The sequence below is a fragment of the Pseudophryne corroboree genome, unplaced genomic scaffold, assembly GCF_028390025.1.
Source record: "Pseudophryne corroboree isolate aPseCor3 unplaced genomic scaffold, aPseCor3.hap2 scaffold_1536, whole genome shotgun sequence".
Lineage (NCBI taxonomy): Eukaryota > Metazoa > Chordata > Amphibia > Anura > Myobatrachidae > Pseudophryne > Pseudophryne corroboree.
This window is the reverse complement of record NW_026968168.1, coordinates 64,811-80,784: the sequence shown is the minus strand read 5'-3', so window position 1 is coordinate 80,784 and position 15,974 is coordinate 64,811. Positions and strand designations below refer to the sequence as shown.

At 32.2% G+C, this 15,974-nt stretch overlaps 8 non-coding genes across 8 annotated transcripts; all 8 read left to right on the top strand.

Annotated features, from left to right (window-relative positions):
* The first annotated feature begins 1,611 nt into the window (after positions 1–1,611).
* TRNAP-CGG (transfer RNA proline (anticodon CGG)) lies at positions 1,612–1,683 on the top strand. Its single transcript has one exon. It is a non-coding gene; the product is annotated as a tRNA-Pro (tRNA).
* Positions 1,684–3,389: 1,706 nt separating this feature from the next.
* On the top strand, positions 3,390–3,461 carry TRNAP-CGG (transfer RNA proline (anticodon CGG)). Its single transcript has one exon. It is a non-coding gene; the product is annotated as a tRNA-Pro (tRNA).
* Positions 3,462–5,175: 1,714 nt separating this feature from the next.
* Positions 5,176–5,247, top strand: TRNAP-CGG (transfer RNA proline (anticodon CGG)). The gene has a single exon. It is a non-coding gene; the product is annotated as a tRNA-Pro (tRNA).
* Positions 5,248–7,139: 1,892 nt separating this feature from the next.
* On the top strand, positions 7,140–7,211 carry TRNAP-CGG (transfer RNA proline (anticodon CGG)). The gene has a single exon. It is a non-coding gene; the product is annotated as a tRNA-Pro (tRNA).
* Positions 7,212–8,916: 1,705 nt separating this feature from the next.
* Positions 8,917–8,988, top strand: TRNAP-CGG (transfer RNA proline (anticodon CGG)). The gene has a single exon. It is a non-coding gene; the product is annotated as a tRNA-Pro (tRNA).
* A 1,695-nt stretch (positions 8,989–10,683) lies between these two features.
* Positions 10,684–10,755, top strand: TRNAP-CGG (transfer RNA proline (anticodon CGG)). Its single transcript has one exon. It is a non-coding gene; the product is annotated as a tRNA-Pro (tRNA).
* Positions 10,756–12,450: 1,695 nt separating this feature from the next.
* On the top strand, positions 12,451–12,522 carry TRNAP-CGG (transfer RNA proline (anticodon CGG)). The gene has a single exon. It is a non-coding gene; the product is annotated as a tRNA-Pro (tRNA).
* Positions 12,523–14,228: 1,706 nt separating this feature from the next.
* TRNAP-CGG (transfer RNA proline (anticodon CGG)) lies at positions 14,229–14,300 on the top strand. The gene has a single exon. It is a non-coding gene; the product is annotated as a tRNA-Pro (tRNA).
* The last annotated feature ends 1,674 nt before the right edge of the window (positions 14,301–15,974 follow it).

The following is a 15,974-nucleotide window of genomic DNA, read 5'->3' as shown; positions in this document are numbered from 1 at the left end:
TCATTAATATACATAAAATAGACATGCACAGTTGATTCTTGCTTAGGGTGCGAGAGATCCCCGAAACAAATTCCGGATGAGCCCATCTTTTAAAGGTATATACTTATGCATACTTAGTAAAATGTCAACCATTTGGTGGTATATTGGGTAAACTATAGATTCCATTTTGTCTAAGTAACCTTGAGTGGCTTAAAAGTCTAATTTTGACAAACAAAAAACTGTCAAAATGAAATTACAGGTTTTTCTCTTACCTTTCTTTTTTTTAAATAACCCTGAGTGGCTTAAAAGAATAGTATCATTATGACTAACAAAAAGATCAACAATAAATTGCAGGTGTTTATTTTGTCTTTCTTCTGGGTCTGCATGCTTGAGGTGCACACAGTATGTGACAAGTCTTAGGTTCCAACTATCAAAAAAACTCCAAACTCTATTGGGACCTCTAAATATTGGCACTGCACATTTCTAATATACATACTTGGATAACAAGTAACCTTAAGTTATTATTTTTGCAATGCTACATACACATTTTTTGTTTTAAGTTGTTATGTTATTTTTAAAATGTTTCATCTTCATTAAATGAATTTGTGTGTTTTCTCCAGTTATTTGCATTTTTTCTTAAATAATTAGAGTTTTACTTTAAAAATGTTAAAAACTGAATAAGAAATTATTTGGCTAGTGGCTTGTTGGTCAGGGTGTATGATTCTTGCTTCGGGTGCAAAAGGTCCCAGGTTCATATCCTGGATGAGCCTGTTTTCTCAGGTTCTTTAAAAGTGCTTAGTTCAATTATCTGATAGTATTTTAAAATACTAATGTATTCCAACAGTTTCACTTCCAATTTCATTAGTTTACATGAAAATACATGAACAGTAGGCTCGTTGGTATAGGGGTAGGATTCTCGCTTAGGGTGCGAGAGGTCCTGGGATTAAATCGCAGACGAGCCCATCTTCTCAGGTTCTTTTAAATACCATGGTTCCATTATCTGATTGATGTCAATTGCCTGAGTCAAAAGCATCAAGTGAATTTTTCTTTTGCCAATCCATAAAAAAAAGTATATACTTATGCATATTTAGTAAACTGTCAACCATTTGGTGGTATATTGGGTAAACTGTAGATTCCATTTTGTCTAAGTAACTTTGAGTGGCTTCAAAGAAGTCTCATTTTGACAAATAAAAAACAGTCAAAATAAAAATTCCAGGTTTTTCTCTTACCTTGCTTTTTTCTAAGAAACAATGAGTGGCTTAAAAGAATAGTCTCTTTTTGACAAACAAAAAGGTCAACAATTAATTGCAGGTTTTTGTTTTTTTATTTCTTCTTGGTCTGTATGCTTAAGTTGCACACAGTATGAAACAAGTCTTAGGTTCCAGCTATTAGAAAAGTTAAAACTCTATAGGAACCCATAAATCTTGGCACTGAAATTTCCAAATATGCATACTTGGACCAAAAATTGACCTTAAGGAAACATTTTAGCTATGCTACAAATAATTTTTTTAAATAGTTATGGTATTTTTAAAATGTAACATCTTTTTTTCCAGCTTATTGCATTTTTTTATTAAATAATTTGAGTTTTACTTTAAAAATTGTAAAATCTGAATGAGAAGACCTTAGGCAGATGGCTTGTTGGTCTAGGGGTATGATTCTCGCTTCGGGTGCGAGAGGTCCCGGGTTCAAATCCCGGACGAGCCCATCTCTTCATGTACTTTTAAAGTCCTTAATATCTGATAGTATTTAATAGAATTTTAAAATACTCACTAATGTATACAAACAGTTTTACTTACAATTTCATTAATATACATAAAAAAGACATGCACAGTTGATTCTTGCTTAGGGTGCGAGAGATCCCCGAAACAAATTCCGGATGAGCCCATCTTTTAAAGGTATATACTTATGCATACTTAGTAAAATGTCAACCATTTGGTGGTATATTGGGTAAACTATAGATTCCATTTTGTCTAAGTAACCTTGAGTGGCTTAAAAGTCTAATTTTGACAAACAAAAAACTGTCAAAATGAAATTACAGGTTTTTCTCTTACCTTTCTTTTTTCTAAATAACCCTGAGTGGCTTAAAAGAATAGTATCATTATGACTAACAAAAAGATCAACAATAAATTGCAGGTGTTTATTTTGTCTTTCTTCTGGGTCTGCATGCTTGAGTTGCACACAGTATGTGACAAGTCTTAGGTTCCAACTATCAAAAAAACTCCAAACTCTATTGGGACCTCTAAATATTGGCACTGCACATTTCTAATATACATACTTGGATAACAAGTAACCTTAAGTTATTATTTTTGCAATGCTACATACACATTTTTTGTTTTAAGTTGTTATGTTATTTTTAAAATGTTTCATCTTCATTAAATGAAATTGTGTGTTTTCTCCAGTTATTTGCATTTTTTCTTAAATAATTAGAGTTATACCTTAAAAATGTTAAAAACTGAATAAGAAATTATTTGGCTAGTGGCTTGTTGGTCAGGGTGTATGATTCTTGCTTCGGGTGCAAAAGGTCCCAGGTTCATATCCTGGATGAGCCTGTTTTCTCAGGTTCTTTAAAAGTGCTTAGTTCAATTATCTGATAGTATTTTAAAATACTAATGTATTCCAACAGTTTCACTTCCAATTTCCTTAGTATACATGAAAATACATGAACAGTAGGCTCGTTGGTATAGGGGTATGATTCTCACTTAGGGTGCGAGAGATCCTGGGATTAAATCACAGACGAGTCCATCTTCTCAGGTTCTTTTAAATACCATGGTTCCATTATCTGATTGATGTCAATTGCCTGAGTCAAAAGCATCAAGTGAATTTTTCTTTTGCCAATCCATAAAAAAAAGTATATACTTATGCATATTTAGTAAACTGTCAACCATTTGGTGGTATATTGGGTAAACTGTAGATTCCATTTTGTCTAAGTAACTTTGAGTGGCTTCAAAGAAGTCTCATTTTGACAAATAAAAAACAGTCAAAATGAAATTACAGGTTTTTCTCTTACCTTGCTTTTTTCTAAGAAACAATGAGTGGCTTAAAAGAATAGTCTCTTTTTGACAAACAAAAAGGTCAACAATTAATTGCAGGTTTTTGTTTTTTTCTTTCTTCTTGGTCTGTATGCTTAAGTTGCACACAGTATGAGACAAGTCTTAGGTTCCAGCTATTAGAAAAGTTAAAACTCTATAGGAACCCATAAATCTTGGCACTGAAATTTCCAAATATGCATACTTGGACCAAAAATTGACCTTAAGGAAACATTTTAGCTATGCTACAAATAATTTTTTTAAATAGTTATGGTATTTTTAAAATGTAACATCTTTGTTTCCAGCTTATTGCATTTTTTTATTAAATAATTTGAGTTTTACTTTAAAAATGGTAAAATCTGAATGAGAAGACCTTAGGCAGATGGCTCGTTGGTCTAGGGGTATGATTCTCGCTTCGGGTGCGAGAGGTCCCGGGTTCAAATCCCGGACGAGCCCATCTCTTCATATCTGATAGTATTTAATAGCATTTTAAAATACTCACTAATGTATACAAATACTCACTAATGTATACAAACAGTTTTACTTACAATTTCATTAATATACATAAAAAAGACATGCACAGTGGGCTCGTTGATTCTTGCTTAGGGTGCGAGAGATCCCCGGTACAAATCCCGGATGACCCCATCTTTTAAAGGTATATACTTATGCATACTTAGTAAAATGTCAACCATTTGGTGGTATATTGGGTAAACTATAGATTCCATTTTGTCTAAGTAACCTTGAGTGGCTTAAAAGTCTAATTTTGACAAACAAAAAACTGTCAAAATGAAATTACAGGTTTTTCTCTTACCTTTCTTTTTTCTAAATAACCCTGAGTGGCTTAAAAGAATAGTATCATTATGACTAACAAAAAGATCAACAATAAATTGCAGGTGTTTATTTTGTCTTTCTTCTGGGTCTGCATGCTTGAGTTGCACACAGTATGTGACAAGTCTTAGGTTCCAACTATCAAAAAAAGTCCAAACTATATTGGGACCTCTAAATATTGGCACTGCACATTTCTAATATACATACTTGGATAACAAGTAACCTTAAGTTATTATTTTTGCAATGCTACATACACATTTTTTGTTTTAAGTTGTTATGTTATTTTTAAAATGTTTCATCTTCATTAAATGAATTTGTGTGTTTTCTCCAGTTATTTGCATTTTTTCTTAAATAATTAGAGTTTTACTTTAAACATGTTAAAAACTGAATAAGAAATTATTTGGCTAGTGGCTTGTTGGTCAGGGTGTATGATTCTTGCTTCGGGTGCAAAAGGTCCCAGGTTCATATCCTGGATGAGCCTGTTTTCTCAGGTTCTTTAAAAGTGCTTAGTTCAATTATCTGATAGTATTTTAAAATACTAATGTATTCCAACAGTTTCACTTCCAATTTCATTAGTATACATGAAAATACATGAACAGTAGGCTCGTTGGTATAGGGGTAGGATTCTCGCTTAGGGTGCGAGAGGTCCTGGGATTAAATCGCAGACGAGCCCATCTTCTCAGGTTCTTTTAAATACCATGGTTCCATTATCTGATTGATGTCAATTGCCTGAGTCAAAAGCATCAAGTGAATTTTTCTTTTGCCAATCCATAAAAAAAAGTATATACTTATGCATATTTAGTAAACTGTCAACCATTTGGTGGTATATTGGGTAAACTGTAGATTCCATTTTGTCTAAGTAACTTTGAGTGGCTTCAAAGAAGTCTCATTTTGACAAATAAAAAACAGTCAAAATAAAAATTCCAGGTTTTTCTCTTACCTTGCTTTTTTCTAAGAAACAATGAGTGGCTTAAAAGAATAGTCTCTTTTTGACAAACAAAAAGGTCAACAATTAATTGCAGGTTTTTGTTTTTTTATTTCTTCTTGGTCTGTATGCTTAAGTTGCACACAGTATGAAACAAGTCTTAGGTTCCAGCTATTAGAAAAGTTAAAACTCTATAGGAACCCATAAATCTTGGCACTGAAATTTCCAAATATGCATACTTGGACCAAAAATTGACCTTAAGGAAACATTTTAGCTATGCTACAAATAATTTTTTTTAAATGTTATGGTATTTTTAAAATGTAACATCTTTTTTCCAGCTTATTGCATTTTTTTTATTAAATAATTTGAGTTTTGCTTTAAAATGGTAAAATCTGAATTAGAAAACTTTAGACAGATGGCTCGTTGGTCTAGGGGTATGATTCTCGCTTCGGGTGCGAGAGGTCCCGGGTTCAAATCCCGGACGAGCCCATCTCTTCATATCTGATAGTATTTAATAGCATTTTAAAATACTCACTAATGTATACAAATACTCACTAATGTATACAAACAGTTTTACTTACAATTTCATTAATATACATAAAAAAGACATGCACAGTGGGCTCGTTGATTCTTGCTTAGGGTGCGAGAGATCCCCGGTTCAAATCCCGGACGAGCCCATCTCTTCATGTACTTTTAAAGTCCTTAATATCTGATAGTATTTAATAGCATTTTAAAATACTCACTAATGTATACAAACAGTTTTACTTACAATTTCATTAATATACATAAAATAGACATGCACAGTTGATTCTTGCTTAGGGTGCGAGAGATCCCCGAAACAAATTCCGGATGAGCCCATCTTTTAAAGGTATATACTTATGCATACTTAGTAAAATGTCAACCATTTGGTGGTATATTGGGTAAACTATAGATTCCATTTTGTCTAAGTAACCTTGAGTGGCTTAAAAGTCTAATTTTGACAAACAAAAAACTGTCAAAATTAAATTACAGGTTTTTCTCTTACCTTTCTTTTTTTTAAATAACCCTGAGTGGCTTAAAAGAATAGTATCATTATGACTAACAAAAAGATCAACAATAAATTGCAGGTGTTTATTTTGTCTTTCTTCTGGGTCTGCATGCTTGAGGTGCACACAGTATGTGACAAGTCTTAGGTTCCAACTATCAAAAAAACTCCAAACTCTATTGGGACCTCTAAATATTGGCACTGCACATTTCTAATATACATACTTGGATAACAAGTAACCTTAAGTTATTATTTTTGCAATGCTACATACACATTTTTTGTTTTAAGTTGTTATGTTATTTTTAAAATGTTTCATCTTCATTAAATGAAATTGTGTGTTTTCTCCAGTTATTTGCATTTTTTCTTAAATAATTAGAGTTTTACTTTAAAAATGTTAAAAACTGAATAAGAAATTATTTGGTTAGTGGCTTGTTGGTCAAGGTGTATAATTCTTGCTTTGGGTGCAAAAGGTCCCAGGTTCATATCCTGGATGAGCCTGCTTTCTCAGGTTCTTTAAAAGTGCTTAGTTCAATTATCTGATAGTATTTTAAAATACTAATGTATTCCAACAGTTTCACTTCCAATTTCATTAGTATACATGAAAATACATGAACAGTAGGCTCGTTGGTATAGGGGTATGATTCTCGCTTAGGGTGCGAGAGGTACTGGGATTAAATCGCAGATGAGCCCATCTTCTCAGGTTCTTTTAAATACCATGGTTCCATTATCTGATTGATGTCAATTGCCTGAGTCAAAAGCATCAAGTGAATTTTTCTTTTGCCAATCCATAAAAAAAGTATATACTTATGCATATTTAGTAAACTGTCAACCATTTGGTGGTATATTGGGTAAACTGTAGATTCCATTTTGTCTAAGTAACTTTGAGTGGCTTCAAAGAAGTCTCATTTTGACAAATAAAAAACAGTCAAAATGAAATTACAGGTTTTTCTCTTACCTTGCTTTTTTCTAAGAAACAATGAGTGGCTTAAAAGAATAGTCTCTTTTTGACAAACAAAAAGGTCAACAATTAATTGCAGGTTTTTGTTTTTTTCTTTCTTCTTGGTCTGTATGCTTAAATTGCACACAGTATGAGACAAGTCTTAGGTTCCAGCTATTAGAAAAGTTAAAACTCTATAGGAACCCATAAATCTTGGCACTGAAATTTCCAAATATGCATACTTGGACCAAAAATTGACCTTAAGGAAACATTTTAGCTATGCTACAAATAATTTTTTTTAATAGTTATGGTATTTTTAAAATGTAACATCTTTTTTCCAGCTTATTGCATTTTTTTATTAAATAATTTGAGTTTTACTTTAAAAATGGTAAAATCTGAATGAGAAGACCTTAGGCAGATGGCTCGTTGGTCTAGGGGTATGATTCTCGCTTCGGGTGTGAGAGGTCCCGGGTTCAAATCCCGGACGAGCCCATCTCTTCATGTACTTTTAAAGTCCTTAATATCTGATAGTATTTAATAGCATTTTAAAATACTCACTAATGTATACAAACAGTTTTACTTACAATTTCATTAATATACATAAAAAAGACATGCACAGTTGATTCTTGCTTAGGGTGCGAGAGATCCCCGAAACAAATTCCGGATGAGCCCATCTTTTAAAGGTATATACTTATGCATACTTAGTAAAATGTCAACCATTTGGTGGTATATTGGGTAAACTATAGATTCCATTTTGTCTAAGTAACCTTGAGTGGCTTAAAAGTCTAATTTTGACAAACAAAAAACTGTCAAAATGAAATTACAGGTTTTTCTCTTACCTTTCTTTTTTCTAAATAACCCTGAGTGGCTTAAAAGAATAGTATCATTATGACTAACAAAAAGATCAACAATAAATTGCAGGTGTTTATTTTGTCTTTCTTCTGGGTCTGCATGCTTGAGTTGCACACAGTATGTGACAAGTCTTAGGTTCCAACTATCAAAAAAACGCCAAACTCTGTTGGGACCTCTAAATATTGGCACTGCACATTTCTAATATACATACTTGGATAACAAGTAACCTTAAGTTATTATTTTTGCAATGCTACATACACATTTTTTGTTTTAAGTTGTTATGTTATTTTTAAAATGTTTCATCTTCATTAAATGAAATTGTGTGTTTTCTCCAGTTATTTGCATTTTTTCTTAAATAATTAGAGTTTTACTTTAAAAATGTTAAAAACTGAATAAGAAATTATTTGGTTAGTGGCTTGTTGGTCAGGGTGTATGATTCTTGCTTTGGGTGCAAAAGGTCCCAGGTTCATATCCTGGATGAGCCTGTTTTCTCAGGTTCTTTAAAAGTGCTTAGTTCAATTATCTGATAGTATTTTAAAATACTAATGTATTCCAACAGTTTCACTTCCAATTTCATTAGTATACATGAAAATACATGAACAGTAGGCTCGTTGGTATAGGGGTATGATTCTCGCTTAGGGTGCGAGAGGTACTGGGATTAAATCGCAGATGAGCCCATCTTCTCAGGTTCTTTTAAATACCATGGTTCCATTATCTGATTGATGTCAATTGCCTGAGTCAAAAGCATCAAGTGAATTTTTCTTTTGCCAATCCATAAAAAAAGTATATACTTATGCATATTTAGTAAACTGTCAACCATTTGGTGGTATATTGGGTAAACTGTAGATTCCATTTTGTCTAAGTAACTTTGAGTGGCTTCAAAGAAGTCTCATTTTGACAAATAAAAAACAGTCAAAATGAAATTACAGGTTTTTCTCTTACCTTGCTTTTTTCTAAGAAACAATGAGTGGCTTAAAAGAATAGTCTCTTTTTGACAAACAAAAAGGTCAACAATTAATTGCAGGTTTTTGTTTTTTTCTTTCTTCTTGGTCTGTATGCTTAAGTTGCACACAGTATGAGACAAGTCTTAGGTTCCAGCTATTAGAAAAGTTAAAACTCTATAGGAACCCATAAATCTTGGCACTGAAATTTCCAAATATGCATACTTGGACCAAAAATTGACCTTAAGGAAACATTTTAGCTATGCTACAAATAAATTTTTTAAATAGTTATGGTATTTTTAAAATGTAACATCTTTTTTTCCAGCTTATTGCATTTTTTTATTAAATAATTTGAGTTTTACTTTAAAAATGGTAAAATCTGAATGAGAAGACCTTAGGCAGATGGCTCGTTGGTCTAGGGGTATGATTCTCGCTTCGGGTGCGAGAGGTCCTGGTTTCAAATCCCGGACGAGCCCATCTCTTCATGTACTTTTAAAGTCCTTAATATTTAATAGCATTTTAAAATACTCACTAATGTATACAAACAGTTTTACTTACAATTTCATTAATATACATAAAAAAGACATGCACAGTTGATTCTTGCTTAGGGTGCGAGAGATCCCCGAAACAAATTCCGGATGAGCCCATCTTTTAAAGGTATATACTTATGCATACTTAGTAAAATGTCAACCATTTGGTGGTATATTGGGTAAACTATAGATTCCATTTTGTCTAAGTAACCTTGAGTGGCTTAAAAGTCTAATTTTGACAAACAAAAAACTGTCAAAATGAAATTACAGGTTTTTCTCTTACCTTTCTTTTTTCTAAATAACCCTGAGTGGCTTAAAAGAATAGTATCATTATGACTAACAAAAAGATCAACAATAAATTGCAGGTGTTTATTTTGTCTTTCTTCTGGGTCTGCATGCTTGAGTTGCACACAGTATGTGACAAGTCTTAGGTTCCAACTATCAAAAAAAGTCCAAACTCTATTGGTACCTCTAAATATTGGCACTGCACATTTCTAATATACATACTTGGATAACAAGTAACCTTAAGTTATTATTTTTGCAATGCTACATGCACATTTTTTGTTTTAAGTTGTTATGTTATTTTTAAAATGTTTCATCTTCATTAAATGAAATTGTGTGTTTTCTCCAGTTATTTGCATTTTTTCTTAAATAATTAGAGTTTTACTTTAAAAATGTTAAAAACTGAATAAGAAATTGTTTGGCTAGTGGCTTGTTGGTCAGTGTGTATGATTCTTGCTTCGGGTGCAAAAGGTCCCAGGTTCATATCCTGGATGAGCCTGTTTTCTCAGGTTCTTTAAAAGTGCTTAGTTCAATTATCTGATAGTATTTTAAAATACTAATGTATTCCAACAGTTTCACTTCCAATTTCATTAGTATACATGAAAATACATGAATAGTAGGCTCGTTGGTATAGGGGTATGATTCTCGCTTAGGGTGCGAGAGGTCCTGGGATTAAATCGCAGACGAGCCCTTCTTCTCAGGTTCTTTTAAATACCATGGTTCCATTATCTGATTGATGTCAATTGCCTGAGTCAAAAGCATCAAGTGAATTTTTCTTTTGCCAATCCATAAAAAAAGTATATACTTATGCATATTTAGTAAACTGTCAACCATTTGGTGGTATATTGGGTAAACTGTAGATTCCATTTTGTCTAAGTAACTTTGAGTGGCTTCAAAGAAGTCTCATTTTGACAAATAAAAAACAGTCAAAATGAAATTACAGGTTTTTCTCTTACCTTGCTTTTTTCTAAGAAACAATGAGTGGCTTAAAAGAATAGTCTCTTTTTGACAAACAAAAAGGTCAACAATTAATTGCAGGTTTTTGTTTTTTTCTTTCTTCTTGGTCTGTATGCTTAAGTTGCACACAGTATGAGACAAGTCTTAGGTTCCAGCTATTAGAAAAGTTAAAACTCTATAGGAACCCATAAATCTTGGCACTGAAATTTCCAAATATGCATACTTGGACCAAAAATTGACCTTAAGGAAACATTTTAGCTATGCTACAAATAATTTATTTAAATAGTTATGGTATTTTTAAAATGTAACATCTTTTTTTCCAGCTTATTGCATTTTTTTATTAAATAATTTGAGTTTTACTTTAAAAATTGTAAAATCTGAATGAGAAGACCTTAGGCAGATGGCTCGTTGGTCTAGGGGTATGATTCTCGCTTCGGGTGCGAGAGGTCCTGGTTTCAAATCCCGGACGAGCCCATCTCTTCATGTACTTTTAAAGTCCTTAATATTTAATAGCATTTTAAAATACTCACTAATGTATACAAACAGTTTTACTTACAATTTCATTAATATACATAAAAAAGACATGCACAGTTGATTCTTGCTTAGGGTGCGAGAGATCCCCGAAACAAATTCCGGATGAGCCCATCTTTTAAAGGTATATACTTATGCATACTTAGTAAAATGTCAACCATTTGGTGGTATATTGGGTAAACTATAGATTCCATTTTGTCTAAGTAACCTTGAGTGGCTTAAAAGTCTAATTTTGACAAACAAAAAACTGTCAAAATGAAATTACAGGTTTTTCTCTTACCTTTCTTTTTTCTAAATAACCCTGAGTGGCTTAAAAGAATAGTATCATTATGACTAACAAAAAGATCAACAATAAATTGCAGGTGTTTATTTTGTCTTTCTTCTGGGTCTGCATGCTTGAGTTGCACACAGTATGTGACAAGTCTTAGGTTCCAACTATCAAAAAAAGTCCAAACTCTATTGGTACCTCTAAATATTGGCACTGCACATTTCTAATATACATACTTGGATAACAAGTAACCTTAAGTTATTATTTTTGCAATGCTACATACACATTTTTTGTTTTAAGTTGTTATGTTATTTTTAAAATGTTTCATCTTCATTAAATGAAATTGTGTGTTTTCTCCAGTTATTTGCATTTTTTCTTAAATAATTAGAGTTTTACTTTAAAAATGTTAAAAACTGAATAAGAAATTGTTTGGCTAGTGGCTTGTTGGTCAGTGTGTATGATTCTTGCTTCGGGTGCAAAAGGTCCCAGGTTCATATCCTGGATGAGCCTGTTTTCTCAGGTTCTTTAAAAGTGCTTAGTTCAATTATCTGATAGTATTTTAAAATACTAATGTATTCCAACAGTTTCACTTCCAATTTCATTAGTATACATGAAAATACATGAATAGTAGGCTCGTTGGTATAGGGGTATGATTCTCGCTTAGGGTGCGAGAGGTCCTGGGATTAAATCGCAGACGAGCCCTTCTTCTCAGGTTCTTTTAAATACCATGGTTCCATTATCTGATTGATGTCAATTGCCTGAGTCAAAAGCATCAAGTGAATTTTTCTTTTGCCAATCCATAAAAAAAGTATATACTTATGCATATTTAGTAAACTGTCAACCATTTGGTGGTATATTGGGTAAACTGTAGATTCCATTTTGTCTAAGTAACTTTGAGTGGCTTCAAAGAAGTCTCATTTTGACAAATAAAAAACAGTCAAAATGAAATTACAGGTTTTTCTCTTACCTTGCTTTTTTCTAAGAAACAATGAGTGGCTTAAAAGAATAGTCTCTTTTTGACAAACAAAAAGGTCAACAATTAATTGCAGGTTTTTGTTTTTTTCTTTCTTCTTGGTCTGTATGCTTAAGTTGCACACAGTATGAGACAAGTCTTAGGTTCCAGCTATTAGAAAAGTTAAAACTCTATAGGAACCCATAAATCTTGGCACTGAAATTTCCAAATATGCATACTTGGACCAAAAATTGACCTTAAGGAAACATTTTAGCTATGCTACAAATAATTTATTTAAATAGTTATGGTATTTTTAAAATGTAACATCTTTTTTTCCAGCTTATTGCATTTTTTTATTAAATAATTTGAGTTTTACTTTAAAAATTGTAAAATCTGAATGAGAAGACCTTAGGCAGATGGCTTGTTGGTCTAGGGGTATGATTCTCGCTTCGGGTGCGAGAGGTCCCGGGTTCAAATCCCGGACGAGCCCATCTCTTCATGTACTTTTAAAGTCCTTAATATCTGATAGTATTTAATAGAATTTTAAAATACTCACTAATGTATACAAACAGTTTTACTTACAATTTCATTAATATACATAAAAAAGACATGCACAGTTGATTCTTGCTTAGGGTGCGAGAGATCCCCGAAACAAATTCCGGATGAGCCCATCTTTTAAAGGTATATACTTATGCATACTTAGTAAAATGTCAACCATTTGGTGGTATATTGGGTAAACTATAGATTCCATTTTGTCTAAGTAACCTTGAGTGGCTTAAAAGTCTAATTTTGACAAACAAAAAACTGTCAAAATGAAATTACAGGTTTTTCTCTTACCTTTCTTTTTTCTAAATAACCCTGAGTGGCTTAAAAGAATAGTATCATTATGACTAACAAAAAGATCAACAATAAATTGCAGGTGTTTATTTTGTCTTTCTTCTGGGTCTGCATGCTTGAGTTGCACACAGTATGTGACAAGTCTTAGGTTCCAACTATCAAAAAAAGTCCAAACTCTATTGGTACCTCTAAATATTGGCACTGCACATTTCTAATATACATACTTGGATAACAAGTAACCTTAAGTTATTATTTTTGCAATGCTACATACACATTTTTTGTTTTAAGTTGTTATGTTATTTTTAAAATGTTTCATCTTCATTAAATGAAATTGTGTGTTTTCTCCAGTTATTTGCATTTTTTCTTAAATAATTAGAGTTTTACTTTAAAAATGTTAAAAACTGAATAAGAAATTGTTTGGCTAGTGGCTTGTTGGTCAGTGTGTATGATTCTTGCTTCGGGTGCAAAAGGTCCCAGGTTCATATCCTGGATGAGCCTGTTTTCTCAGGTTCTTTAAAAGTGCTTAGTTCAATTATCTGATAGTATTTTAAAATACTAATGTATTCCAACAGTTTCACTTCCAATTTCATTAGTATACATGAAAATACATGAATAGTAGGCTCGTTGGTATAGGGGTATGATTCTCGCTTAGGGTGCGAGAGGTCCTGGGATTAAATCGCAGACGAGCCCTTCTTCTCAGGTTCTTTTAAATACCATGGTTCCATTATCTGATTGATGTCAATTGCCTGAGTCAAAAGCATCAAGTGAATTTTTCTTTTGCCAATCCATAAAAAAAGTATATACTTATGCATATTTAGTAAACTGTCAACCATTTGGTGGTATATTGGGTAAACTGTAGATTCCATTTTGTCTAAGTAACTTTGAGTGGCTTCAAAGAAGTCTCATTTTGACAAATAAAAAACAGTCAAAATGAAATTACAGGTTTTTCTCTTACCTTGCTTTTTTCTAAGAAACAATGAGTGGCTTAAAAGAATAGTCTCTTTTTGACAAACAAAAAGGTCAACAATTAATTGCAGGTTTTTGTTTTTTTCTTTCTTCTTGGTCTGTATGCTTAAGTTGCACACAGTATGAGACAAGTCTTAGGTTCCAGCTATTAGAAAAGTTAAAACTCTATAGGAACCCATAAATCTTGGCACTGAAATTTCCAAATATGCATACTTGGACCAAAAATTGACCTTAAGGAAACATTTTAGCTATGCTACAAATAATTTATTTAAATAGTTATGGTATTTTTAAAATGTAACATCTTTTTTTCCAGCTTATTGCATTTTTTTTATTAAATAATTTGAGTTTTACTTTAAAAATTGTAAAATCTGAATGAGAAGACCTTAGGCAGATGGCTTGTTGGTCTAGGGGTATGATTCTCGCTTCGGGTGCGAGAGGTCCCGGGTTCAAATCCCGGACGAGCCCATCTCTTCATGTACTTTTAAAGTCCTTAATATCTGATAGTATTTAATAGAATTTTAAAATACTCACTAATGTATACAAACAGTTTTACTTACAATTTCATTAATATACATAAAAAAGACATGCACAGTTGATTCTTGCTTAGGGTGCGAGAGATCCCCGAAACAAATTCCGGATGAGCCCATCTTTTAAAGGTATATACTTATGCATACTTAGTAAAATGTCAACCATTTGGTGGTATATTGGGTAAACTATAGATTCCATTTTGTCTAAGTAACCTTGAGTGGCTTAAAAGTCTAATTTTGACAAACAAAAAACTGTCAAAATGAAATTACAGGTTTTTCTCTTACCTTTCTTTTTTCTAAATAACCCTGAGTGGCTTAAAAGAATAGTATCATTATGACTAACAAAAAGATCAACAATAAATTGCAGGTGTTTATTTTGTCTTTCTTCTGGGTCTGCATGCTTGAGTTGCACACAGTATGTGACAAGTCTTAGGTTCCAACTATCAAAAAAACTCCAAACTCTATTGGGACCTCTAAATATTGGCACTGCACATTTCTAATATACATACTTGGATAACAAGTAACCTTAAGTTATTATTTTTGCAATGCTACATACACATTTTTTGTTTTAAGTTGTTATGTTATTTTTAAAATGTTTCATCTTCATTAAATGAAATTGTGTGTTTTCTCCAGTTATTTGCATTTTTTCTTAAATAATTAGAGTTTTACTTTAAAAATGTTAAAAACTGAATAAGAAATTATTTGGCTAGTGGCTTGTTGGTCAGGGTGTATGATTCTTGCTTTGGGTGCAAAAGGTCCAAGGTTCATATCCTGGATGAGCCTGTTTTCTCAGGTTCTTTAAAAGTGCTTAGTTCAATTATCTGATAGTATTTTAAAATACTAATGTATTCCAACAGTTTCACTTCCAATTTCATTAGTATACATGAAAATACATGAACAGTAGGCTCGTTGGTATAGGGGTATGATTCTCGCTTAGGGTGCGAGAGGTACTGGGATTAAATCGCAGATGAGCCCATCTTCTCAGGTTCTTTTAAATACCATGGTTCCATTATCTGATTGATGTCAATTGCCTGAGTCAAAAGCATCAAGTGAATTTTTCTTTTGCCAATCCATAAAAAAAGTATATACTTATGCATATTTAGTAAACTGTCAACCATTTGGTGGTATATTGGGTAAACTGTAGATTCCATTTTGTCTAAGTAACTTTGAGTGGCTTCAAAGAAGTCTCATTTTGACAAATAAAAAACAGTCAAAATGAAATTACAGGTTTTTCTCTTACCTTGCTTTTTTCTAAGAAACAATGAGTGTCTTAAAAGAATAGTCTCTTTTTGACAAACAAAAAGGTCAACAATTAATTGCAGGTTTTTGTTTTTCTCTTTCTTCTTGGTCTGTATGCTTAAGTTGCACACAGTATGAGACAAGTCTTAGGTTCCAGCTATTAGAAAAGTTAAAACTCTATAGGAACCCATAAATCTTGGCACTGAAATTTCCAAATATGCATACTTGGACCAAAAATTGACCTTAAGGAAACATTTTAGCTATGCTATAAATAATTTTTTTAAATAGTTATGGTATTTTTAAAATGTAACATCTTTTTTTCCTGCTTATTGCATTTTTTTATTAAATAATTTGAGTTTTACTTTAAAAATGG